This window comes from Sminthopsis crassicaudata, chromosome 3 (assembly GCF_048593235.1).
Source record: "Sminthopsis crassicaudata isolate SCR6 chromosome 3, ASM4859323v1, whole genome shotgun sequence".
Classification (NCBI taxonomy): domain Eukaryota; kingdom Metazoa; phylum Chordata; class Mammalia; order Dasyuromorphia; family Dasyuridae; genus Sminthopsis; species Sminthopsis crassicaudata.
Window position 1 is genome coordinate 262,502,948 of NC_133619.1, and position 14,788 is coordinate 262,517,735.

General features: G+C 35.2%; 1 protein-coding gene across 1 annotated transcript in view; it reads left to right on the plus strand.

The window, feature by feature from the left end:
* Positions 1-14,788, plus strand: part of DYRK1A (dual specificity tyrosine phosphorylation regulated kinase 1A) — a 288,823-nt gene that overhangs the window by 162,597 nt on the left and 111,438 nt on the right. The window lies entirely within an intron of this gene.

Here is a 14,788-nt window from a genome sequence, read left to right on the forward strand (position 1 = left end):
GGTTTGCCATTTCTTTCTCCAGTGGATTAAGACAGAAGTAAAGTGACTTGGGTCATGCAGCTAGTAAGTATCTGAACTCCACTTCTAGTACTTTATCCATTGAGCCATCTAGTTGCTTCCTTATATAGCTTTAGAATGACATCCATTGTAGAAAGAGCATATCAAGTGAGACTTCCCAACCATTTTAGGAAGATGAGTACTAGAGACAGATGATTTATTCAAATGAGGTCATTCACATTGAATGCATCAGTAGCTGACTTTGCAAGAAGGAGAATATGTTAATCTAGGGGACTCCTGAGTTCTAAGTTAATGCATTTCTCTGAGGTGAGTCTCATCAATCTTATCCTGGCAGGAAATCTCTTAAGATGATAGAAGATAGATAGAAATCTGGAAGACTTGTCCTATCCCTGCAAGCTTTAGGGTCTTTTTTCTATTTACACATCTCTATAGTTCTGTTTCTTTGACTTACGAGGCTGCTTTTTCTAAGAAGATTCTTCCCCCAAACTCAAACTCTAGGTCTTCTACAACACAAATTAAGCCATTGATCAAAATATTAAACTGGACAGGACCAAACATGATTATGACATTGTACCACTAACTTTATTCCAAAATATCATTGGGTCTATTTTTTCAACCAATTCTAAAACCACCTGGGTTACCATTTCCCCCATATTTTGTCATTGTTTCCAAATACAGGATGACTCAAAGCTAGGGATATTTCATTTGAAACTTTCTCCCCGGGGCAGCTAGGTGGCGCAGTGGATAGAGCACCAGCCTTGAATTTAGGAGGACCCGAGTTCAAATTTGATCTCAGACGCTTAACACTTCCTGGCTGTGTGACCTTGGGCAAGTCACTTAACCCCAGCCTGGTGGGGGGGGAGTTTATGTGGATTCATAAGAGCATAGATTTAAAATTGCAAAAGGATTTAGAAGTCATCTAGTCCAATCCCATATTTGACAAATGAGGAAACAGGAGCCTCAAGTGATTTTTTTCCCAAACAGATAATAAGTGGTAGAACAGGAGATTCTGGGTCTTCTGACCCCAAATCCAGTGACTTTTCCCCCCACTCTACACAAAAAATCTTGAGGCAGAAGAGGAGTCTAAAGGATGGGGGCCTTAAACCTAGAGAACCTGTGATTTACTGAAAGGCAAATACTACAAATTGTTTTGAAGGGGACAGGCAATCAGGAATTGAACCAGATGTTAAAGGAAACTTTTTAAAGTAGTATTTTACTTTTCTAAATATATGTAAAGTTAGTTTTTAACCTTCAATTTTGTGAAAATTTGTGTTTTAGATTTTTCTCCCTCCCTTCCTTACCTCTTTCCTCTCCAGGATGATAAGCAATCTAAGTTAAATATGTGCAATTCTTTAAATTCTTTTAAACATTTCCATATTTGTACAAGAAAAAATCAGACCAAAGGAGAAAAAAAACACAAGAAAGGAGAAAAAAAAAAGTAAAATACTACCCTTTGATGTGTAGTCTCCCTAGTTCTCTCTCTGACTGCATGGGATTTTTCTATTTCAAGTTGGATTTGCTTTGAATTACTACATTGTTGAGAAGAGCCAAGAGCATCACTATTGATCATCATATTTTGTGTAAAAGTATAGTTAGTGTTTTCTTGGTTCTGCTCACTTCACTCAAAATCAGTTCATATAGTGGTCCTCAAACTTTTTAAACAGGGGGGCCAGTTCACTGTCTCTCAGACTGTTGGAGCGCCTCACATTCTGTCACCGCCGCCTCAGCCCAGTGCTGGAAGTGTGCGTTGCTAACTCGAGTTTAAGTCGAACTTCCAGTCTGATTTTGCCATAACCCAGCAGGCTGCATGTAGCCTGTGGGCTGTAGTTTGAGCACCCCTGATAAGTCTTTCTAGAGTTTGCTAAATAAGCCTGCTCATCATTTCTTATAGAACAGTAATATTCCATTACATTTATATACCACAATAATTCATGTACCATAACCTATTCAGCCATTCCTCAGTGGATGCGAATCTACTCAATTTCCAATTCCTTGCCACCACAAAAAGGACTTTTACAAATATTTTTACATATGTGAATTCTTTTCCTAAAGGAAATTTTCTTAATCATAAATTAAATAGAAGCTTAAGAGAGAAGTTTCACCTAAAAAAGTAGAAGAATATTGATTAAAAGAGAAAATGTCTTTGAATTCTATGTAGATGGATGCCTGTTTCCATACTCCAAATGAATTACCAAAAGGTAACATACTTCTTTCAGAAGAAAAAACTGTACACAGATATATTCTGGGTTTTAGTGGCAAGAACCAGAGATGTTATTTTTTCCCCTTTTTTATTGCTTATTAGGTGTTGAAGAGCCTTCTTCCAATGCCACCCCATAAAGGCAGACCTTCCCTTTCTCCCACCCAAGAATCAAATCCCTTGGTTCTAAGATAAAAGGCATGACAGAAACTGCTCATTCTTTTGTGAGGAAGAAACAGCATCTCAGGCAAAAAGATATGTTACATATTGGTGAAATGTTCTAGGTTTGTGAGGTAAGGTCTCTGTGCTACTTATAATTTTTCAATAAATGTCTTTGTTTTTAACTATCACCTGAATGACTCATAAATGTGTAAACAGTTGTATTTCTTGATCGAATTTTTTTTTCCCCTAGAGGATATGGATATGCATCTAGAGAGTATCACTACCACCACCATAGCTAACATTATATAGCACCCACTATGTCCTAGCACTTTATAAATATTATCTCATTAGATCTTCACAACAACCCTTTGAGGTAGGTCCTGTTATTATCCTCATTTTACAATTTAGTAAACTGAGACAAACAGAAGTTAAATTGACTTGTCACATTACTAATAAGCAAGTGTGAAGCCAGATTTTAACTTGGTTTTTCTTGACGGGGCCTAGGCCCAGCACTCTAATATACTGTCCCACCTGACTGCTGTCTTAACTTTGAGATAACTTCTCTGTAAGCACCTCATGCAAAAAAAAGGTACTGCATATCTTGAAAGATGTTGGAATTTACCATATTTGGTGGACGGTGGATTTTCATCATAGTCATATTTAATGTGTATCATTTGACTTATGTGAATTCATTTGTATTTACATATAGTAACCATTTACATGCATTAAATATCTACATATGTATATATATATATATATATTCAGAATTTGTGCATGTATACTTACACATGAGTTCAATTGTACAGAGTACATGTAAATATATGAATATGCACAAATATACATTCAAAGATATAAAGAACATTGACAAATTGGAGAATGAGGGCAAATCATATCAAATAAGTAAATGTTAAAGGAAATCTGGATGTTTATCTTATTCTTTTATTATAACCTTATGTTTAAGCAAAAAGAAACTTGGAGATGGAGAGGTGATATAATAGTTATTTTTAAATACATGGGAATGGTATTAAATTTGTTCCTTTTGACCTCAGAGGACAGAACAAGGTGAGATAACTAGTAGTTACAAAGAGGCAAATTTAGGGTTTACATATCATATATGTCTGTATGAAATCTTCATAAGAATAATGCATACATTGAGGACATCTGTAATGAAGGTATAAGTAAGGAATGGGGAGTCATTTGCAAGTGATAGTGACATACTGTTATATCTCAAACATCTCACAAATATACATGGAGAATACAAAATCCCATTTAGCTTAGTTTGTTGATTATCAAAAAAAGCATTTGATTCACTAGAGCAGAATAACTACAATAATAATCGCTAACATTAATTTAGCACTTTTATGTGCACTTTATAATTATTTTTTCATTTAGTCCTCATAGCCACTACTGCATGCTATCACTATCCTTATTTTATAGGTCTTAGAGTTTTTTTTTTTTTTTTTTTTTTGTTTGTTTGTTTTTTTTGCTGAGGCTGGCTTAATTGGGATTAAGTGACTTGCTCAGGGTGTCACACAGCTTAAAGGAACTTTTTAAAAGATATCCACATGCAGATACCAAATTATTAAAAATTCCTTTTTGGTCCTCAGTTTCTTTATATGCAAAGTGAGAAAGTTGAACTAAATGATCTGTTAAGTCTTTGGAAATTCCAGGCCTAAATCAATGATCCTTGAGAGAAATAACAGAGATGATGTTATCCAATTACTTCTGATTATAATTGCCGTATGATACACAAAAGAAGATTTTTTTTTTTTTTTTTTGCCAAAGGTGGTGACTTTGGGGGAAGAGAAACAGACCAGAGTCTGATAAACAGCCAAGGTGATTCTATTTGTGGATACCATTATGATGGCTGCATAAAACCCTGTAATAGTGCAGAATCTCCTGTAAAAAGATCCATAATCATTCAAGAGTTTGGCATAATAGCTTAATAATCCTTAATTGAAAAACAAAATGTACAAAGAATGCCTGTTGTCTTGATTTATAAAATAGATGGAGAACCTCTCAAATATCTCTCAATCAGATTACAGATTTGGCCTTACAGAAAAAAGGCTACCCCAGGTTAAAAGTACTATATAGATCTATCTCTATTTAAAGCCAAAGTTCATAGATCTCCCACAAATGTGTTTATCCCTCTAGAGAATACAATGTTCACAGCAAAAACATTTATTTTAAAGGTTTTTTTATTTTATTTGATATTTTCTTTGTTATTCAAAACAAAAAATTTACATTTGTTTTTAAAATTTTTGAATTCTAGGTTCTTTTATCCCTATCCACAATTAAGAAACTACATACGAAGTTATGAAAAAAATCCTCCAGTGGTGGCTGTGAAGATTAAATAAAAAAGCTTTTTCTTGCCTCTTTTTTATGGCAGATAATTTGCACCATTCCACTTTTCCCTTTCTCCTAATGTTTCTTTCTCACCCCTTAATTTCATCATTTTTAAAAGATATTTTAATCCCTTCATATTCAATTCACACCCATGCCCTCTGCCTATATATATTTATAATAATGAGAAAGTTCTAAGTCACAAGAATTATCCTCCTATGTAGGAATGTAAACAGATTAACTTTTATTAAGTCCCTTATGATATCACTTTCCTGCTCACTTCCTTATGCTTCTTCAGAAACCTGTATTTGAAAATCTGATTTTCCATTCAACTCTGGTCTTTTCATCATGAATGCTTGACAATCCTCTATTTGATTGAATGATCTTTTCCTCTGAATGATTATATTCAATTTTGCTGGGTAAGTGATTGTTGGTTTGCAATCCTAGCTCAACTGCTTTCTGGAATATCATATTCCAAGTTCTCTAGTCCTTTCATGAAGAAATTGTTAAATCTTGTGTTATACTGATTGTGGCTCCACTATACATTAGTTGTTTCTTTCTGGATGCTTGCAATATTTTCTCCTTGACTTGGGAGTTCTGGAATTTGGCTATAATATTCCTGGGAGTTTTTGTGTTGAGATGTGTTTTCAGGAAGTGGATTCTTTCCATTTTTATTTTACTCACTGATTCTAGAATATCAGGACAGTTTTCCTTGATAATTTCATGAAAGATAATGTCCAGACTCTTTTTGATCATAATGTTCAGGCAGACTAATAATTTTTAATTTATCTTTCCTGGATCTATTTTCCAGATCAGTTGTTTTTCCAATGAGATATTTCACTTTTTTATTCCTATTTTTTCTTTTTTCTTTTCCTTTTTTTTTTTTGTTTTTTTGTTTTTTGTTTTTTGCTCTATTGTATCTTGATTTATCATAAGTCATTAGCTTCCATTTGCTTAATTCTAATTTTTAAGGAATTTTCTACATTTACATTTTGTACCTCCTTTCCCAACTGGCCAATTTTTTTTTTTAAGGCATTCTTCTTGTTAGCTTTTTGTATTTCCTTTTGTACTACTCTCAATTTTTTTCCTAATTTTTCCTCTCTCTCTCTTGATTTTCAAAATCCTTTGTGAGCTCTTCCATGGCTTAAGCCCAATTCTTATTTTTCTTGGAAGCTTTGGGTGTAGGAGCTTTGACTTTATCATCTTCTGAGTGTGTTTTGATCTTTTTTGTCACCATAATAACTTTCTATGGTCAGAAATATTTTTTGCTGTCTGTTCATTTTTCTAGTCTATTACCCAGTTTTTAATTCTTTGTTAAAGGAGGGCTCTGTTTCCAGAGTGCAGCCCCAAGCTTTGTGCAGTTGTTTTAGAGATCCTTCTAGGAAACTGACCACAAGCCCTCTTTTCTGCCCTGGAGCTGTTAGGTGTGTCCCCACCCCTTTTAGGTGTGTTAAACCACAGACTTTGCTGGGGGCCCCTGGAGTTAGGGCTGGGGCTGTGCTGGCAGGGCCTGCCGTGGGGCTGTACACCAGACTCCTATCCTGTGCCACAGACTCTCTGCTGACTACCCAAGTCCTCCCTGGTGTCTCTGGCCTGAGATGTCCAGAAGCCATTTACACTGCCTGCTGATTCATCTTGGTTGTACAGACCTGTTGTATCTTTTTTTTTTTTTTTTTTTTTTTTTTTTTAATTCTTGAGGTTTTCTGTATCTCTTTTGTCTTCAATAAAGTATTCTTTCTGTATAATGGTGATTGGTGATTTGGTTTTTGTACATTAGTGGCTAACAGAAACTTTTAATTTCCTAAAAGGCATCCTTTGCCTTAGTCACCTAGTTACCTATTCCTAGTTAGTACACTAGTCTTTGAAACATACCTTCAAGGTTTCAAGAACTTGGAACTATCCACTAGAGACTTATTCTTTGGACTTAGGCTTTCTAGTTGTGATCTGTCAATAAGAAAATGACTCCTAATCAGCCTCTTCTCCGGATCTGCTTTCTCACGTATCTGCCAGAGATCTTGAGTGGAGTTCCTCACTGTCTCAATCACCCAATTCTTTCCATCCCCTTGGGCTAATGAGTGGTCTAGACAGTGGTCCTCAAACTTTTTAAATAGGGGGCCAGTTCACTCCTGTTGGTCATTTCTTACAGGACAATAATATTCCATAATATTCATATACCACAACTTATTCAGCCTTTGTCCAATTGATGGGCATTCACACCACAAAGAGGGCTGCCACAAATATTTTTGCCCAAGTGGGTCCTTTTCCCTTTTTCATGATCTCTTTGGGATATAGGCCCAGTAGAAACACTGGGTATGCACAGTTTGATAGCCCTTTGGGCATAGTTCCAAAATGCTCTCCAGAACGGTTGAATGCATTCACAACTCCACCAACAGTGTTATTCAATTACTTAAGTATTTTCATGTCTTCTGTTACAAATATCCTTGCTTCTCTATTCACATAGTTTCTATCCTAGTTCAATTCCTCTTTGTTTCTGATACAGCCTATTAAAAGTAGCTTGATTGCCTCCAGGTTTCTAGCCCTCAACTTACTTTTTTTTTTTTTTCCTGAGGCAATCAGGGCTAACTGACTTGCCCAGGGTCACACAGCTAGGAAGTGTTAAGTGTCTGAGGGCACATTTGAACTCAGGTCCTCCTGATTTAAGGGCTGGTGCTCTATCCACTGCACCACCTAGCTGCCCTGCTCCCAACTTCTTAAACTGTTATCATGACACCATATAATGTCTTATAATTGAATATAGGGGTTGCAAAATTATGATTTACTATCATTAAATGTTTGATTTGTATACCTATTTTACATACCTTTATAATCCATTGTCATGTAAACAGAAAAAGGCTCATGGGTGGAAATAATTTTAACAACCCTTGTTCTAGCCAATAGAGCTCCTACACTGCTGCCAAACAAGTCTGACCATATAATTTCTTTACTCAAAAATCTTTCATTTCTCCCAATTTTCTCCAGAATAATAGACAAAATTCTCAGCCTGGTGCTTAAAACTCTCCACAAGGAGCATGTTCCTTTTCCCCCTTTTGATCTGATTTTTCTTATGTAGCATGATAAATGTGGAAATATGTTTAGAAGAATTGCACATGCTTAATTTATATTGAATAACTTGCTGTTGGGGGGAAGGAAGAAAAGAAAGGCAAAAAATTTGGAACACAAGATTTTGTGGGTGAATGTTGAAAATTTTATATGAATTTTGAAAAATAAAAAGCTATTATAAAAAAAATCCAAAATAACAACAACAACAATAAAACCTTGTTTTCAAATAAAACCATTGACCCTAGCCAGTTTGGGCCATGTTAGGCCTGGGCCCCTTTATCAGGAATTTGTTGTTTATCCAGTTTCTTGATTTACAAGGCGACTGGTTAGAGACAACATGATAAAATATTTCACCCCTCTTTTCATTCTGTTTTGACAATATCTGTAGAAACCTAACTTTTCATACTCCTCACATCTTGAAATTAACTTGGATGGTTTTGCACATGCTTTGTACTCATTAATGAATGTATTATTATACCTTAATTAATAAACACTTAAGAGTGCCTGCCATGTGCCAGAACTGAGTTACAATCATCTGTGTGTTCCTGGGCATGTCCTCTGCTTTAACCTGTCTAGTAACTTTGTCAAGAAAACTCCATGGACAACATTGGCATGCAATGGTCCACAAGGTCACAGAGTCTGATAGAACTGAACAAGAATGATGTGCCAGGTACTTTTGAAGTATTAAAGATTAAAACAAAACAAAACAAAAAAAAACCACAGTCCCTGCCTTTAAGGAGCTTATAGCCTAATGGAGGAAACACATGCACACAGATATATACAAAGCAAGCTATATACAGGAAATAATCAACAGAAGAAACGCACAAGAATTGAGAGAGGCTGGGGAAGGGCTTCCAGGAAAAGAGGATTTTAATTGGGACTTAATAGAAGCCAATGCAGGTGGAGTGGAAAATGGAAAATATTTCAAAGCAGGAAAATGTTAGGTTATAAAGGATTTTGAAAGTTAAATAAAACCTTTTGTATTTGATCCTGGAGATAATAGAGAGCCACATAATTTTTTAGGTGATCTCCCTGTTCGACTTAAGAATCTTGAGGAAAGATACTTTATTTTTTTCTTTGAATCCCTCTCATATAGCATAATGCCCTGAATTTTGATAGATAATAAACCTGAATGACTGAAAATACTCTGATGGCCTTGACAATAATAGAAATCACTTTCTAATAGTTAGAAAGAAGAATGAATTTGGGTGTAAAGATAATGAATTCTGTTTTGAGCAGGTTAATTTTCAGTTGTCTATAAAATGCCTGCTTATCCAACAGGCAGTAGATGATGTGGAACTATAGCTTAGGGGAGGGACTGGAGTTGAATATATAGATTTTGGGAGACCTGTCTCTCTGCATAGATTTGAAATAGCATAAAAGAGTATGTTGTAGGCATCAAGTGTATTGAAAGGAAGGAAGAAGAGAGGTGAAATCACCATCATATAAGATGAAATATTTAAACATGAAGAAAGAGGTAGGGAGCATTCCATGTAACCCCATTTTCATTGTTCAGTGATTGAAGGAAGATTGAATACTATCATTCTTCTCTTTCCCTTCCCTTCCACCTCCACAAACACATTTCAGTATAGAAATATATTAAACTGGAAAAGGAAATGGGAAGAGCAAGGACAGTGGATAGATAAATTGGATAGATAAATTTTAGAGGAAGAGTAAGATAAGGTAATGGCCAAAAGAAAAACAAATTTAAGTGCTGGAGAACTGAACATAATGAGGTGGATTAAAAGGAAAAGAGTTAATTTTAAGTCTTGGGTGGCAAAAGGCAGGAAAAAGAGAAGAAACAAATCATTTCATTTATACATTATGTGTCAGATAAACACTTTTACTTGCTCATAAACGCTTTATTTAAACTTTTTAAAAAAAACTATTTTAAAATAAATTGTAAAAGGAGTGAGGGGAGAGAGAAAAGCATAAGAAAAAAAAATAGAGGAAAATAATGATTACAACTGTCAATGGGAATAGGATGAATTCATCCATACAAGAGAAGAATGCAATAGATGAATTAACCAACAGAATACAAAAAGAAAATTGTTGTTTATAAGAAACACACTTGAAATACAAATATTCACATAGAATTAAAATGAGAAGTTAGTGCAAAATCTCTAGGCTGCTTCTCAAAAGGTTCCATCCTCCTTCCACACTGGTCAGTTCAGTTTACCAGCCTAGGTCTCTACCCCAAGTGACTTTTGGTTGACAGAACTGCCAAAGCTGGATGCTGAATTCTTCCCACGACCATACCCAAGTGTCCTGTTCTGGTGCTCTGTCCTACTCCTGTTCCTCAGTTCTGGCTCAGCCACACATCTCCAGGAGTCTCCTAGACTCTGGGAAAAGAAAAGAAATGGGGTGAAGAGTTGAGCTCTATTTGAAGTCCAGTTATATGTTCTGCCCCCTTCCCTCTATTTCCTGCTCTCCAGCAAAGGTATTTGTTTATTTTGTTTTGTTTTTTAAGCACAGAATGCTGTCAACCTCGAATTGTCTTTCTATGCTGGCCCCAGCAGGTTTTTTGCAGCCTGTAACACCATGCTGGTTGTTGTGTTTGAGTAAACTGTAACGTGGAACTTGCATCTCAACAGCACTGAAAAGAGAGTGGAGTAACCTGGGTGCGAGTAAGCTTTTTGCTTTTTTGCAAAAGCCTTGCTGCCATCTTTTATCATAGTGGGTGACTGTGGGTTAGACTGTGCTTAGTGAACTCAGGGTAAACATTCATGACTTCTGTTTCTTTTTATCTTCTTTTGCATTTCAGATGTCTTGACCATAGAGACAACTGAAGTTTATCTTTGTGCACTAATTTCTATTTGGAAGAGAGGTAGTGGGGAATCATAAAAAATGCTATCCAGGGGCAGCTAAGTGGCGCAGTGGATAGAGCACCAGTCCTGAATTCAGGGGGACCCGAGTTCAAATCTGGTCTCAGACACTTAACACTTCCTAGCTGTGTGACCCTGGGCAAGTCACTGAACCCCAGCCTGGGGTGGGGGGGGAATGCTATCCATATTCATGGTCACATGACTTGGAGGTCTCAGTGGTGCTTTCTCCTGAAATAAAGAAGTTTAGGAGAGGGAAGGGATTTGGGGAAAAAAATCACAGATTCTATCTTGAAAAATTTGAGTTTTAGTTTTCTCTAGGACATATAATTTGAAATGCTCAGTTTTAGTTTGTGATATGGGACTTGATTTCAGAAAAGACTTTGGGACTGGATATCTGGAACTGATGAATGAATCATGTACAGAGATGATAATTAAGCCCATCACAGTTGATGGAATTTTAAAAAGAGTATATACTATGTGTTTATATATTATACTAACAGGTTGATGATGGGTGTTTTAGAGAATACCTGAAGTTGGGGTATAGATGTATATTAATGATGAACTACCAAAGGAAACTGTGAAGGGACAGTTAAATGGAAGGAGAACCAAGAGAAAAGAAAATATTTAAGAGAAGAAACTGGTGATTAGAGTCAGATAAATCTGAGAAGCCAAGAAAGAAGAAGACTTCTAAGAAAAGACTATAAAAAATCATAATTTTGGAAAAAGAAGTTTCATTTGAGCCATATTACAAGGGATTGAGGAGTAAGTGATAAGAGAATTTGAGAAATCAAGGCAGCTTTATCTAGGAGTTTGGTTGAGAAAAGGAGAGGTATGTCATAATTGTCTGAACATGGTAGCATCTAGTGCAAGTTTTCTTTCACAACAATGGAAAGGCTTGAGTATGCCTGAATAAGGTAGGCAAAGGACTTTTAGATGGGTAGAGATTAAAAATTAGGAAAAGACAATTTGCTGGATAATATGAGAAGGGAAAGCGATCAAGGATTTAAAAGAATTTTGGGAAGAAATAGGGAGGAAGATACAACTCATGGTGAATAGTTTAAATCATCTCAGTTAAATCCATGGCAGGATTCTCAGCTGAGAGAGTGGGCAAAGAGGAAGCTGGGGGAAGATTGAAAGGAGAGGAGTTTGGTTATTACTTCCATGGGAAGATAGGGCGAAATAAAAGGTTTGTTTTGATGTGATAAAAGCCCATTTGAGATTAAATAGCATAAATTTGTAGTGTGACTTTCTCAAATTCCATTCAGTGGTGGGTGAGGAGGGTTGGAGAAGACAGATGGCAGAAGTAATCCAAAATTAAAAATTGGTATAGGGTAAGGCAAGACAAAATAAGGAAGAAAAAGGATTTGAAAGTATAGAAGAGCATGGAATTGAATCTATTAACAATAGGGCAAAGCCAAACAAGGGAGGTAAATGAAATCAAAGCAAAGTTAATGGCCTAAGAAAGCATTGAGAGATACAGAGATTGGAAGCTATCATATAAAGAATAGATTGAAGAGTGAAGAATAGGGAGAAATGAAAAGATAGGAGCTTATGGTTAAATAGAATGTAAAAGTGGAACACTTGTGGGAAATGGTGAAATATCCAAAATGTGACCATCTCTCTGTGGGCACCTGAGATGGAATAAAGGCGTAAGTCGTGAGATTTGAGGAAATTGAGGAACTGAGAGGTTAGGTCATTTGAGGAAGCTTCAAGATGAATATTGGAGTCCCATTGTATACATTTAGGCAGGAGTTGTGGAGGAGAGGACCACAGTGGGCCAAGGAACTTCATTTAGGAAAGAAAGAGTAATGTTAGTGCAGGCTGCTAAGCAAGGAGACAATGAGATCTCAAAACATTCTTTGGTCAGCAAAGACCAAAATCTTTTCAGGAGAGATGTAGAAATCATGCACTCATTTACTGATTGTTTTTCCTTCAGAAAAGGATAATGGAGAATTGTGAGCAGTGCATGAAATAGAATGAGTAGTAAAAAGAAATACTCTATAGGAAAAGGAAAGTTTATAGGAAGCTCTTGAGAGTTCCAATTAAACAAGATCATCTCTAGGACATTTGAACATCAAAATAGAAGAACAAGAAGATAAAAAAGAGGAAGACCTATAAAAATGTTTCATTGCTAAACTTTCCCCCCTCAATGATAGTATAGGAATTATAGTATCACAGTCCATTATATATCGCTTGGGGGAGTAGGAATGGAAGTAGGAAATAATTAATTGAGAGAAAAAGGATTGAGAGGAGATGGCCAAGTGGTGGCATAGCAGCAACAGAGATAAAGCAGGAAGGTATTAAGCTGCTTTTTATCTTGATCACTTCCTTCCCTGTAGCTGGAGTTTTGGTAAAGAGCAAATGTGTTTGCAAGACATTTAAATAAACTGACTATACTATTCCCCTTTTCTTGCCCTAATTTAGTTGGGCTCAGCTCCCATTTCTGAGCTAGTTCATTTGCTCTGCTCACAGTTATATTTTTCATTGACCTACTTCTTATAAATACCTTTGATAGAACTGAACATGCATATTTCCCTTTTTTAATTTTGTTTTTGGCTTGCCTGTGTGTTGGGATAGCCTGGGCAGTTTTAGCCATATAAGAATATTATTGATTGGGAAGTTTTTCATTCTGATTTTAGACTGGGAATTTTTCTTCAACTGGAAGCACATATTTTTAGACATTTTTCTGGCATTTTCACTATTCATTCTCAAAAACAGAGATTTAAAAGAGAGTTTGGGACTTGTCATTCCTTAAGGTAGTGACAGGTTTGTTGGAGGGGTGGAAAGTGGGGGAAGAACAAGACTAGATTGATTTGTTTCACTTTGACCTCCCTAAACCTTGATGTATAGTGACACCTAGTGTTACATAATGGAAACAATGATCTGGGACGATCTTTGAAGTTATTTTAAAATTTTTCTTTGCATTTTGATTTTGATATCATTCAATTCCTATTTATTTTGTGCCTTTTAAGCAGGATTTTTGAGCAGCATTGTTTAAGAATTTGTTATAATAATATAATAATTATAAGAATTTTAAATTAGATCTTGACTTTTTATGACTTTAAAATAAAGCTTAATAGTCATTTACCAATTCATGCACACACATATAACTGGAATTAAATCCAATTTTGAGGAGGTTCATAGTTTTTAAATTTTTCTTTTGTTATGAATGCTTTGTTTGGGATTTATTTTTTCATTTATGTTGCAATTTCTGTTGCTTGTATTTGGAATTTACTTCAGATTTTTTTATGAGCTGAACCCCAAGTACTATGAAAGCATTTAGGAATATTAATCTTTATTCCTTTATGAGGCCAATGAGAATGCCATCTTTTTATGATTACCTTTATATAGTTGTTTACTGGAATATTGCCTGTTCACAACTGTGTTTCAAGATGCATTGGAATTGACAAATTTGTTTAGCAAGTTACTTTTAAGTTAAATTTTATTTTTAAAAAACCACAAACATTTATTTTAACTTCCTCTTCCCTCTTCTCTACCACTGGGGAGGTTAAAAAGAGAATACTTATAACAAATATATATTAAATATGCATAGTCAAGCAAAACAAATTCAAAAGATTATTAAACTGTTCATACCCTTTGACTCAACAATACTACTATTAGGCCTATGCCCCCCAAAGTTAAAACAAAGAAGAAAATGATCTACATCTCTTAAAATATTTATATCAGCTCTTTGCGGTGGCAAAAAAAAAAAAAACAAAAAAAGTTCAATGTTCATTAGTTGACAGAGGGTTGAAGAAATTTTGGTATATAAATATAATGAAATACAATTGTAAGAAAAGAGAAAAAAGGACATTTCAGAGAAATCTAGGGAGACAAAAAAATTTATAAAAATAAATATTGCATACTATCTTTATGTTATTTAGAAAAATAAAATACTATTGAAAAAAGAAAATATTTTGAATTATGAATTTTTTTCTCCCTCTCCTTCACCCTCCCCAAGACAGGTAGGAATCTGAGATAGGTTATACATATACAATTATTTTAAACATATTTCTATATTAGTCATATTATGAAAGAAAAATCAGGACAAAATGGACAAAAGCAAAGAAAAATCAAAAAACAAACTTAAAAGTGAAAATAGTATTTTGGATCCACATTTAATCTTCATAGTTTTCTCTTTGGATGCAGATGACATTTTCCACCTCAAGTCTGTTGAAGTTAT